The following is a 12,223-nucleotide window of genomic DNA, read 5'->3' as shown; positions in this document are numbered from 1 at the left end:
GTGTGTACATTTCATGGTAATCTGTGTAAGCGTGATACCTTCTAACAGTGCCTCACGCTGCATATAACACTTTTATATTTTGGAATGCACATATACATTTGTCTCATTCAATATTTCAGAGTATACTATACTTTTTGGACTAGTTTGTGAACCTTTTACTTACATTGGTATGTACATACTCTCAGATGCTCATTTTCAAATACTCTCAAAGGCATTCACAACCTGGCCTGTACATTTTTCTCTGTACTCATGTATTTAACTATAGAAATATTTGTGAAGCCCTATGAAATGATGAGAATGCATTGACACATTAGGAATTTCTCTTTTGCAATTCCCAAAATGTGTGATTTAACTAGCCTGTGGGGAGAGAGAGACTGGAGTGAAGAGTTTGAAGCAGGATACCAGTTCACGGTTGGTTCTCTGCTGTTTTAAAATTTGTTGGCTTGCAAGTCAAGAAGATTGTTCTTCATGTAAAAAATGTAAGCCCAGTTTTTGTAATTCATCGGTTTCATACAAAGCAATCCATTGTCCTCCAAGTCACTTATTGTGTTTTTGCTTTCATCATTCAGTTCCACACTGGGTCAAATTCTGTCCTTTTAGGTAAAATTCCTACTGATTTCAGTGGGAACTTTGTCTAAAGTATGCTTGTTTGGACCCCGTATGTTTCAGAAAAAAGTTAGAGGGACACTAAGATAAAAGAGAAATATTTATAACTCACCCTTACCTCTTTTATTAAGAACATCATATACTGGAAGACGTGCAATGTGCCAGCACAGGTGCAGAAGGAAGTGGGATGACTCGAGATATCTCCCCTCTGTTGATGGACCAAACACTGTCTGAGTGCCTGCACTCTGTTGAGAGCACAGGCTGCCTCTTGCTACTGCCTTCTGGGGCACACCCCATTGCAGAGGGGACTGGGAGAACTGGAACTACAACCCTATTGTCTCCACGCGAGAGAGCAGAGCTGGCTCACCACATAAGGGTGTATATGTTGGCTCCCTGAAGACAATTAGCAGGCTGCCTGCTGGGATCTTAGCTCTGTTACAGTAATTACTATATTGCAATTGGATTGATCTGGGGAGATTTTCTATCCTCTGTCACTGCAGGAGCCCCAAACGAACAACATGGACTGACCTCTTTTTAACCATCTCAAGGTAAAATGTAATCTTTATTTATTTCCAATAGCACCTGTCATGTGCTAGGCATTTTCCAAACAAAGAAAAAGGTACAATACCTTTCCCTAATGATCTCGCAACCTAAAGACAGAGTAGCAGCAAAACATACATGCAGTTATGAAATACATAGGTATTAAATAGGATTAAGTATTTCCAAATTGCTTCTTATAGGCTTCTTGTCAGCGTGAATGAGAGGTGTTCCTGTGGGGATAGATACAACAGGTCAGTTCTTCAGGGTGTTGAGTAAGAAGCAGCAGCAGGACTTGGCGACAACTTGGCTGTATGAGGCAAGGAGAAGGATGAGTCAAAGATGACCCCCAGATGGTGGGCTCAAGTAGGAAGGAGAATGTTGTTTACCGGATCAGAGGAAGGGGTTAGCAGAGAGGGTTTAGGAGAGATAAGGAGTTTAGTTTTGGCCACATTACGTTGAAATTGATGGTGAGATATCCAGGAGGAGTTATCCAAGATACAGGACTATATGGGGACAAGCTAGAAGTGGTGGAAAGACAAATTTGGAGCTGAATCAATAGAGGTTGGCATGGGAACTCAGAGTGGAGAAGATGTCATGAAAAGTGTAGTCAACAACGTGAAAAAGCAGCAGTGATGTCTAAAAGGATGGGGATGAAGTAGAGATCATGAAACTTAGCTAGGAGAAGGTCTGTTTGCCCCTCCCTACTTTATAAGGGCTCCTGTTCTAATTAAGGGAATAAAATAAGACAAACTGGAAGCAGCAGGAATCTTCCAACAGTTTAAAGCTGATGTGTCATCTTATCCTGCAAGACTGGTGCCCATTGCCTGAACTGGAATTATTTTGTGACAAAAAATGAGAAACACCTTTGGGATCCTCATTCCCTTGATTGGCAGATCATCAAAAGATATGACTCTGTGTGGCCAGGGAAAAGCTGATGTCGTTATGGTAGCTAAGGCTGGACTGAAAAACTTCTCCAGTCCCCAGAGAGTTCCAAAAAAATGCATCTTTTACAGAAACAAGCAGACTCTGACTAGCCCCAAAGCGGAGAACATGATGGATCATCACTTTAGAGGATATAATATTTTTAAGCAGATGCTGCATTGCATAATACTTTTTAAGCAGATCCTTTGAGGCTGCTGGAGGATATATATAGATAGCTCTCTCCAGGATACTGAATTTGTAGGTCACATCATAGGGTATTGCATGAAAGAGCTGGGGATGCCTCACGCCTTTAAGAAAATACATCTTCTATTAAAATGGCTTCCCACCTTCGTGATCGTACCTTTGAAATTCTTACAACCACCGACTAACATTATTGTGAGCAGCAGAGTGGCATGGATGGCTTTATGTTTGTGCTCCTGGAGAGAGGCTCTATTACCTGTGTCATCAGTTTTTCCTTCAAAGGTGAGTTACTCTTGAAGAGGTCAGAAAATGGTACCCATCTTCCTTTCCTGTGAAATGAGAGATTACTGCATATAGCTCATCGTCAGCCCAAGCACTGTGCCATAGAAGATCCTCAAGGGAAGGAAGATACTGTAGGCAGAGGAAAAGGCTTTATTAGTCTTGTAAGTGGCCCATTTTCAGTTACGACACAAGAGGCAAAAGAATGTGGGCCAGCTCTTTCTAAATCCACAGTTCGGAAGCAGATTCCTCTAGTTTATGTGGAAGTGGCTTTGGATAACAAGTAGATAGCGTGGTTCCTGCCACAAGGGTATTCCATAGAATTTCACTGTGGTGGTCTGAAAAACAAATGGATGTGTAAAGTGAGAATGTAAGAGAACCTATGAAAACAACAGGGAACAGATAGATATACAGGAGAAGTAAACCCATGTTTACAGAGTGGGGAAAGACCCTTAATTCTTACCACTGTGGGGTTAGTTTTTATGATTTGTAAGGATCATTAGAGGAAGTATTGTTCGATCCTTCCACTGTGCTCCACAAGAGAAGGTTGACCTCCAGAATCCGGGACTGAAGCAATGAAGAACCCTCCATAGTCTATTCCCCACTATTCCCATGGGCTTGGGTGTCTGGGAGGCAAAAAGCAAAAGGAGAAGATAGTGAGCAGCCTAAAGTACATTACCATATAAAGTCTCAGAGATGCCCTCTCCCCCACCAGTTCTAAATAAGGCCTTCTGTGAGGGAAAAGCTGAATTCTTCTTGTATTTGATTTGCTATCTTCTTGTTTCATGAGCTCTCAGTCCTTTCAGCAAGGCCCAGCTGATAAGCAACAAAGGGAAATCCTCCAGGTACTGTGGTGTCTGAGCGATTTGTAGATACTTTGGAATGTTTCCCCAGGATTACTCAACTTCAGCCAAGCATCTTACCTCCTATCATCAAATGGGCAATGAGGGTAATAATACCAGGCTCAGCTGGTAGTTGTGTGCACTTCAGCAGGGTAGTACAGCTGTATTGGCTAAACACGTATTGATACCTTCATGAATTCTGCTGAGCAGGAGACTAACTTTTTTCTACTTTTTTTTTTAATACGGGGGAGGTGGTAACTAAGTATTTGGTAGTATCTTGTCAGCATTGTTCCCTCCTGATATCACAAACCTTTGTGAGAACAGTGCTACAGCTGCTGCCACAGTAGCCTACCCCTCATACATAAGTCAATGATGGGGTGTCAGCTAACAGTGTAGTACTTAAGATTCCATTGGTATGTTGAGGCCAGAGCTGAAGTTTGAGGAGGGAGACCTTAAGAAACCCTGGCAAGACTGCAGTATGGAACAAGCTTAAAGAACAGGGGAATTGCTGTGCTCCTGGCTGGCTCTGGCATTGACCTGGGTTGGAGTCCAGGTAACTCTGGAGGCTCCTTGAGATACTTTGCCCCTGATTGCTCCTTGTCCTGAAGTGGGTGGAAAGATGTGGTTGAGTTGCTGCCCCTGGTACTGGCTGCCTCTTGCCCTGAGCTGGGGATCTGTCTTGACTCCTGCTATCAGCTGAGGATGTTCTGTCTGGGCTTACTATCTCCTGGCTGGGTGCTAAGCTCTTCCTGCCCCTTGCTCACTAGACCACCAGCCCTGGTTCTGCCTGCTCCCTGGCTCATTCCCTTGTGGCCAGGGAGAGGTGGCTAGAACTCTGCCCCAATGAGTGTCACTCTAGCCTTAACTCCAACTCAGTGGCCATGGGATGGGGTTTGGAGGATTGTGTTCTAGGAGGTGTCTTTATGGTTATTGTCATCCGAACCAGGTCTCTCTATAGTTAGACTGAGAACTCCAAGAGAAGACTCCCTAAAGCAGCTCTAACTATAGAGTGTGTTCATCAGCTCTCCACAGCAGGAGATTTCAGCCACAAGCCTGGAGTGGTGCAGAATGTGACTGAAGCCAGGAACATCCCAGCCAACTGGGAAGACTTACCAGGCTTGTCTTGTGCATGCTGCCCCTTGCAGGGCCACACTAAGTTACATGAACTCAGGCCAGTGGTCCTGGGATGGCTTGTCTGAGTAAGTGCCAGCCACTGTGCAAGTACAGACTACTGCAGAATTTGGCCCAAGTGTAGGCAGGGGCAGCAGTATCATTCAAAGAAGCCTGCTTTTGCCTTTTTTTTTTTGGGGGGGGGGGGGGGAGACATGTTGATCTGAGCACTAGGGATAAATCCAAACAGACCCAAGGGAAATTCAGGTGAATTCTCGATTTGTCACTGCTAAAGATATTTTGATGGATGATTTTATAGATCTGTCCTTTTGCTCAGTGTTGTAGGTGATGTTGGACAAAGCAATTTACCAGTTCAGGGCAGCAGTAAGGACAGGCAGTGAGCAAGTGTCAAAAAATAACATAGGTTTTTCACTCGCTGCCAGTAAGGCTGATGATTTACTTCATAGTGCACTGTTTATGGGCTACTCCATTTTTTACACTGACTCCAAAAGTTTTAGTGCCTTCATAGAAAGAGACACCAAAGTTATTCTCTGTATAAGGTACTCAGATGGCTTTTGTATGCCCCAACAATACAAAATAATGTGAGGAATTACATGTGGCAGAAGCGTAAAGGAAGCAGTTTGAGAAACAGCAATAAGGTCATTGCTAGTGCTAACTTTCCTAAGCATGAAATGAAATTCTTTGTCAAGTAAATTTATTCTCTGTGGAGATAAAATTAGCTACCATTGTTAAATCAACAGCAACTTTAAAAGAGGCACAAAGGTAGCTGGAGTCATCACTAAGCCACATGAATTTAGTTCTTGGAGTTGTACCCTGTGAGTATTTTGAAGAAAAATAGTCTTTCGCATAACTGTTACTAGATTTTTTGAAAAATAAAAGTAAACTCAAATGATTAGAAAAAACATTCCTTGAATGTTGTAACCAGGAATTTGCTGCATTGGTCAGAATGACTCCAGTAATTTGAATTTACGAGAAATAGTTGAATACTTCAGTTGACATCCTGGGAACAGGCATCATTATAATAGTAATTGTTGGTAGGCTTTAAATTGACTTGACCAATGTTCTTACTGAAGCTGGTTTGGAGAGGTCAAATCAAATATTTTAAAAAAAATTCTTAAATTCCTTGGCAGCTCTACCAACTGTATTTGGTAATTATCAGAAGAAGTTCTGAGTGACTCATTGGAAAATATGTATTTTTAGTTATTCTCCAGATCATTTCTAATGCTTCTTTAGGGACAATAATTTTTTTGCAAGATTATAAAGTTTCTATTATGTTTTAAAGGTCCATATTTGGATTACAGAGCTGCTTAGCAGCCTCAAACAAGATATAGGGGCCCTTTTGAGAAAGGCACTGTAAACACACATAGAGGCAGTCCCTAAAAGAGCTTACAGTCTAAACAGAGAAGACACAGGAAGTCCAAAAGAAGTGTTATTAGCTCCATTTTCCAAATGTAGAACTGAGTCAAAGAGATTTAGTAACATTCTAAGATCACTTAGGAAGTCTTTGGCACAGCCAGGAATTGGACCCATATCACCTGAATGCCAGTCCACTACGTTAACTGCAAGATTATCCGGCTCTCTGAGGCCTGATTCCAAAGTCCTTCCTGAGGTAAATCAGCCATTTATTTCCAATTAGTTAATTAATTCCAGGGTATTGAAATGCCCTTGCAATTTTAATCTCATCTCATGGGTGCCATCTCAATGCAAGTTATGCTCACCTAGAAAAAATAATAAGAAACTAAATTCTAAAATCTACATTAATGTTAAGGATGAGAAACAAACCCAGCCATGCTCCAGGCAATGTTTGGGCACACTGCCTGTGTTAATGATGGTATCTTTTATGTTTAATTTTCTTCCTTTAGTGGATTTATTTCTCAATTTACCATTAATTTCATTTTATAAAACAAAACAGGAATCTACACCTTGGTTCTCTTAGTACAATCTGCCCGACGTAACGGACAGTAAGTTGCCGCACTGGTCAAGGAGCAGCCCAGGGATTTCTTCCCTTGTCCCACCTTATTTCAGGGGGATAGCAATCTATTACTAATCCCTACCAGTACCAGATTACTACCTCTCCCTCCAGCAGCTTGGTTGTGTTGGTTGATGGTTGGGGATGGAACTTTTGGCTCCTCCTACTCTCTACCCACTTGTTGGGGGAAGAGTAGTGAGCATGTAGTACTCACTCATCCCTAATGAACTGGACTCCACAGTCCTGGGAGGCCACAGAGGGGCTTGCTAGGAAGTCTTATTCTCCCTTATGTTCCTGTATAGCTGCATAGACTGAGCTACAATCTGGCCTTTAGCCATCAGAGAGTGCATAAAGTGCTTGGTGTGAATATTTGTATTTGACCAGGGCTAGGAAGAGATGGTTACTTGCTGTCCTACAATACTTAATGCAGGAAGGTCTTACCCAGGCCAGGGCTCCCTATGTTACATTCTTTCTACACTTCCAGAAGCTACTCTATATAAAGAGAAAATAAGAATGAGGGCCAGCAAGGTGGTGCTGCCACTGATTGCTCTAACTTATCTATGGGGAATTTTTTTTCCCCTAGAATTTAATAGAGAAAGTTTGATGCTTAATTTTTTTTAAAGGCCTTAATTTTTAATTACACAACATATCTGTGAATAAACATATCACTTTTGTGCATCTGGAAGGGGGTAAGACTTTTTTTTTTTTAAGGACAGACATTAATAAACAAAAAAGAATTAGGGCTGTCAAGCAATTAAAAAAATGAATCGTGATTAATCACACTCTTAATGATACAATACCATTTGTTTAAATATTTTGGATGTTTTCTATATTTTCAAATATATTGATTTCAATTACAACACAGAATACAAAGTGTACAGTGCTCATTTTATATTCATTTTTTATTACAAGTATTTGCACTGTAAAAAAACAAAAGAAATAGTATTTTTCAATTCACTTAATACAAGTACTGTAGTGCAATCTCCTTATCATGAAAGTTGAACTTACAAATGTAGAATTATGTAAAAACAATCAAACCTGCATTCAAAAATAAAACAAGGTAAAATTTTAAAGCCTGCATGTCCATTCAGTCCTACTTCTTATTCAGCCAATTGCTAAGACAAATAAGTTTGTTTACATTTGCAGGCGATAATGCTGCCCGCTTCTTGTTTACAATGTCACCTGAAAGACGTTCTCATGGCACTGTGGTAGTTGGTGTCGCAAGATGCTTACGTGCCAGATGTGCTAAAGATTCATATGTCCGTTCATGCTTCAACCACCATTCCCAGGGACGTGTGTCCATGCTGGTGATGGATTCTGCTTGATAACCATCCAAAGCAGTGCGGACTGACGCATGTTCATTTTCATTATCTGAGTCAGATGCCACCAGCAGAAGGTTGATTTTCTTTTTTGGTGGTTTGGGTTCTGTAGTTTTCACATCAGAGTGTTGCTCTTTTAAGACTTCTGACAGCATGCTCCACACCTAGTCCCTCTCAGAGTTTGGAAGGCACTTCCGATTCTTAAACCTTGGGTCGAGTGCTGTAGCTATCTTTAGAAATCTCACATTGGTACCTTCTTTGCATTTTGTCATATCTGCACTGAAAGTGTTCTTAAAGGGAACAACGTGTGCTTGGTCATCATCCAAGACTGCTATAACATGAAATATATGGCAGAATGTGGGTAAAACAGAGCAGGGAACATACAATTCTCCCCCAGGAGTTCAGTCACAAATTTAATTAACGCATTATTTTTTTAATGAGTCATCAGCATGGAAGCATGTCCTCTGGAATGGTGGCCGAAGCATGAAGGGGCATACGAATGTTTAGCAAATCTGGTACGTAAATACCTTGCAATGCCAGCTACGAAGTGCCATGCAAATGCCTATTTTCACTTTCTGGTGACAGTGTAAATAAGAGGAGGGCAGCAATATCTCCTGTAAATGTAAACAGACTTATTTGTCTTAGCAATTGGCTGAACAAGAAGTAGGACTGAGTGGACTTGTAGACTCTGAAGTATTACATTGTTTTGGTTTTGAGTGCAGTTATCTAACAAAAAATCTACATTTGTAAGTTGCACTTTCACGACAAAGGGATTGTACGACAGTACTTGTATGAGGTGAATTGAAACATACTATTTCTTTTGTTTAACATTTTTACAGTGCAAATATTTCTAATCAAAAATAATATACACTTTGATTTCAATGACAACACAGAATACAATATAGATGCAAATGTAGAAAAACATCCAAAATATTTAATAAATTTCAGTTGGTATACTCTTGTTTAACAGTGTGATAAAAACTGTGATTAATTGTGATTCATTTTTTTAATCACAATTAATATTTTTGAGTTAGTCGCAAGAGTTAACTGTGATTAATCGACAGCCCTAAAAAAGAATATGAGACTTTTCAAAACCCTATAAAATAATCCTTCTCAAACAAGAAAAAACATTGTAGCCTGTGCCAAATTGTGTTCTCATTGGCATCCATGTACGTTTGGAGTAATTCCACTGGCATCAGTGAGTATCACTGAGTGCAGAATTTGACTTCCAGTCACTAATGCATTGGAACTTAACTGTGTAAACATACACGTGTTATTTTATGGAAGACCGGGGATAGAATGGGGATAGCAAAATATTAGTCCCTGCATGCTTGTAACCAAATTGCACCACCACCAATTTTAAAACTCCACTTCCCATTTAAATAAAGAAATCTGCTTTTAAACTGATGGCATATTTTGGCTCCTAGCGTTTGAACTAAAAAATTTTCCTCTGGCAAAAGGGCCCATTTAAAAACTTCAATCTGAAATAAAACAGAGCCTAAAAAGATGGAGGCAAACAGGTTCAGGCTTCATAATGAATCATCTGAGTGGAAGCATGAAAATGATACTTTAAAACTCTTAAAAAGACTTGGCTTTACTATGGAAATTATTTCAGTTCAAGTGAAAAAGCAATACTAACCATTGGGGAAAGTGTCATTGAAATAGTCTTTCTACCTTTTTTTTTTTTTTTTTTGCCAGAAAAAGCCTTGAATTATACAGTTGGGAAGCTACATAGCTAAGGAAGAAGATTCAGCAAGGGAATTTTAAGTGAATATTGGAGAATATTCACAGAAATTGAATTTTGAATTTCTACATGAGAATATTCACACAAGAAGCCTGATTTCAAACGTGATAGTCATGCAGTCAGGGAACAGAAACAAACCCTTTGACCTATGTGTCCCATGAAAGCAACTCAAATTTTGCGTATCAATTCATAATAAACAGCTGCACATCTAGAATTATTCAGAGAAATTGTGTCAACTTCTTTTTAATAATGAATAACTTGAGAATATTGTGACCTGTTCACTGACTTCACAAACAGAAAATGCGACAAAAATAATTGCTTTGTTATTTGTTATTTGTTCAGCTCTAGTATTTTAAAAGCTGTCATGCTTATTTTGAAAACATGTCATATGATCAAGCTCAGCCAGTATCACCACCTGGGCCCACTAGAGTTCCCTCAGGACCTGCTCCAACCCATCCTGTGGTCAATGGAGGTCCTTACTGAGGGAACTACCTTTCTGTGGCTTTACATGATGGCAATGTGCAGCTATGAGGAGGGCACTCATACATTATCATCTGGCACAGAGAAAAATATCACTTAAGTCAAACTCAAGAATTACCTCAAAATTTCATATAAGCTCAGGTTTATCCATTATATTGCTAAGTATACATATGAAGTATGTGGCCCCAAAGTTATCTTTGGTTAGTGCCAGAGCAAATAAAGAATCACTACATTTAGTTTCCTTCCACAACAGAAGACTCAGCTGAATGCAGAGATGTCAGAGGGATCCTCTGCCAAGGCCATAGCAGAATGGTTGTTAGGAGACAGCTCCAGGTTGGAGTGATTTTGTTCATGGTGGAAGAAGGTCCAGAGGATCTGCATAATGGTGGATCCTAGGGCACTATCTTTTCTGAAGCCATCTCCCATCCCATTCCCAAGAATCAGTGTAGGCTGCTATGCAGGAAGCTCCTGTGGAACTATGCTGAGCACTGTGTTGAAGTGTGTTCCCTACACATGTGTTCCCTACACACATACACACACACACACACACACACACACACCATGTTCTCCCAACCCTCCTCCCTTGTCTGGTGGAACTGTAGAAGTTTTACTCCCAAAGGGCCTTCTGTATCTGTGGAGGTCTATTTGCTTACCTGTCTAAACACTACAGTGATGGGAGGCTATATAAGTATCTGAGCACTTTGCAATCATTGATGGATTTCTTCTCACAGCACCCCTGTGAGGTAAGGAAGTGCTATTATCCCCATTTTATAGGTGGGGAAATGGGGACTGGGCAGACTTAGGCCATAACGTTGAAACTCGGGTATGCCTAAAGCTAGTTACTTAAATCTATAATAATTAATCACCTAACTGAGTTCCCAAAGTTTCATAGGTCTTGAAGACTCATGGGTCACACTGACTTCAGCTGGGAGCTGTGGGTGCTCAGCAGGGCTGGCCATAGAACAAATGGGGCTCCAGATGAGGAAGGTCTTTGGCACCTCCCCTCCATTTGTTAAACTTTTGCATACTTTGTTTTTTATTGCACTTGTAGCCCATTTCACAACTTTGATGCATGATTTACATGCATGATTTATCCCTGTCATATGACACGATACATTTGCATGCTAGGATCTGTAAATCTATTTATTCATGCCATAGAACCAAATAAAAAAATTGTTTCCTCTAAACTTATAGAAACTTTTTAATGTTAAGAATAACTGAAATGTACTAACATCAAGAAATTGAACTCTGCACCCACATTGGGTGGACCCGTATTAAATAATGTTACAGCAGATGACAGCCTTAGAATGTTAACCCCAGTCCTTTAGTTCAAAAGGTCACTTTTCTCCCCTTTGTCCTCATGAACTGAGGCGCAGCGTTAGAGAGAGCCAAAGCCCTCCAAGCCCAGCACTCCACATGGTCGCCTGTGTCGCTTGTCCCTAAATCCGGCCCTGGTGCTCAGCATACCTGATAGTCAGGCCACATACTTTGATGCCTAAATATGGGCACCCATTTGAAAATTATTACTACTATTACTGTTTGTTTGTACTGTGGCAGTGCCTCGGCACTATGGTAATAAAAATCAGCAATGACAATTATAATTAATAATAAATATGCTGGGCTAAGTGTTTTGACCAAGGCCATATAGCAATAGAATTAATGCCAGATCTTCTGAGGCCAAAGTCAAGTATCTTAAATAGAAGAGTGTCCCCTCTCTCATGGGCAGAACTTTTCCTTATGGTAAGTGTGAATACTGAAGTTGGGTGAAAATATCTGTATATTTTTTTCAAAAAGTTGTTTTTTTTTTTTGCATGTGAAATTTTCCAACCAGTTTTGGTGGCTATGCCAACTAAAATTTTGTACTGAGTGTGTGCTGTAACCAATGAATTATTATTATAACTATATTTATTAATGTATGATTTGTATTGCAGTTGAATTTACAGATCTCCAGTCATAAACCAGGACCCCATTTTGGACTGTAAAAACACCTAACAAAAAGGCCATCCCTTCACTGAGGAGCTTACAGCTGAAGGTCCATTTTTTCATAACTGCGTTATGCAACCCATTTGCTTCAAACGTGGACACTTCATGGCCATACTCTTCAACTGAGATGATTCACACCCTACATTTTACAGGTCAAAGTTCAGCCATTTTGGAAATTTACATGAAAAAAAGTGTGATAATTAAAAAA

The sequence above is a fragment of the Natator depressus genome, chromosome 2 (genome assembly GCF_965152275.1).
Source record: "Natator depressus isolate rNatDep1 chromosome 2, rNatDep2.hap1, whole genome shotgun sequence".
Classification (NCBI taxonomy): domain Eukaryota; kingdom Metazoa; phylum Chordata; order Testudines; family Cheloniidae; genus Natator; species Natator depressus.
This window is presented reverse-complemented; position numbering follows the sequence as displayed.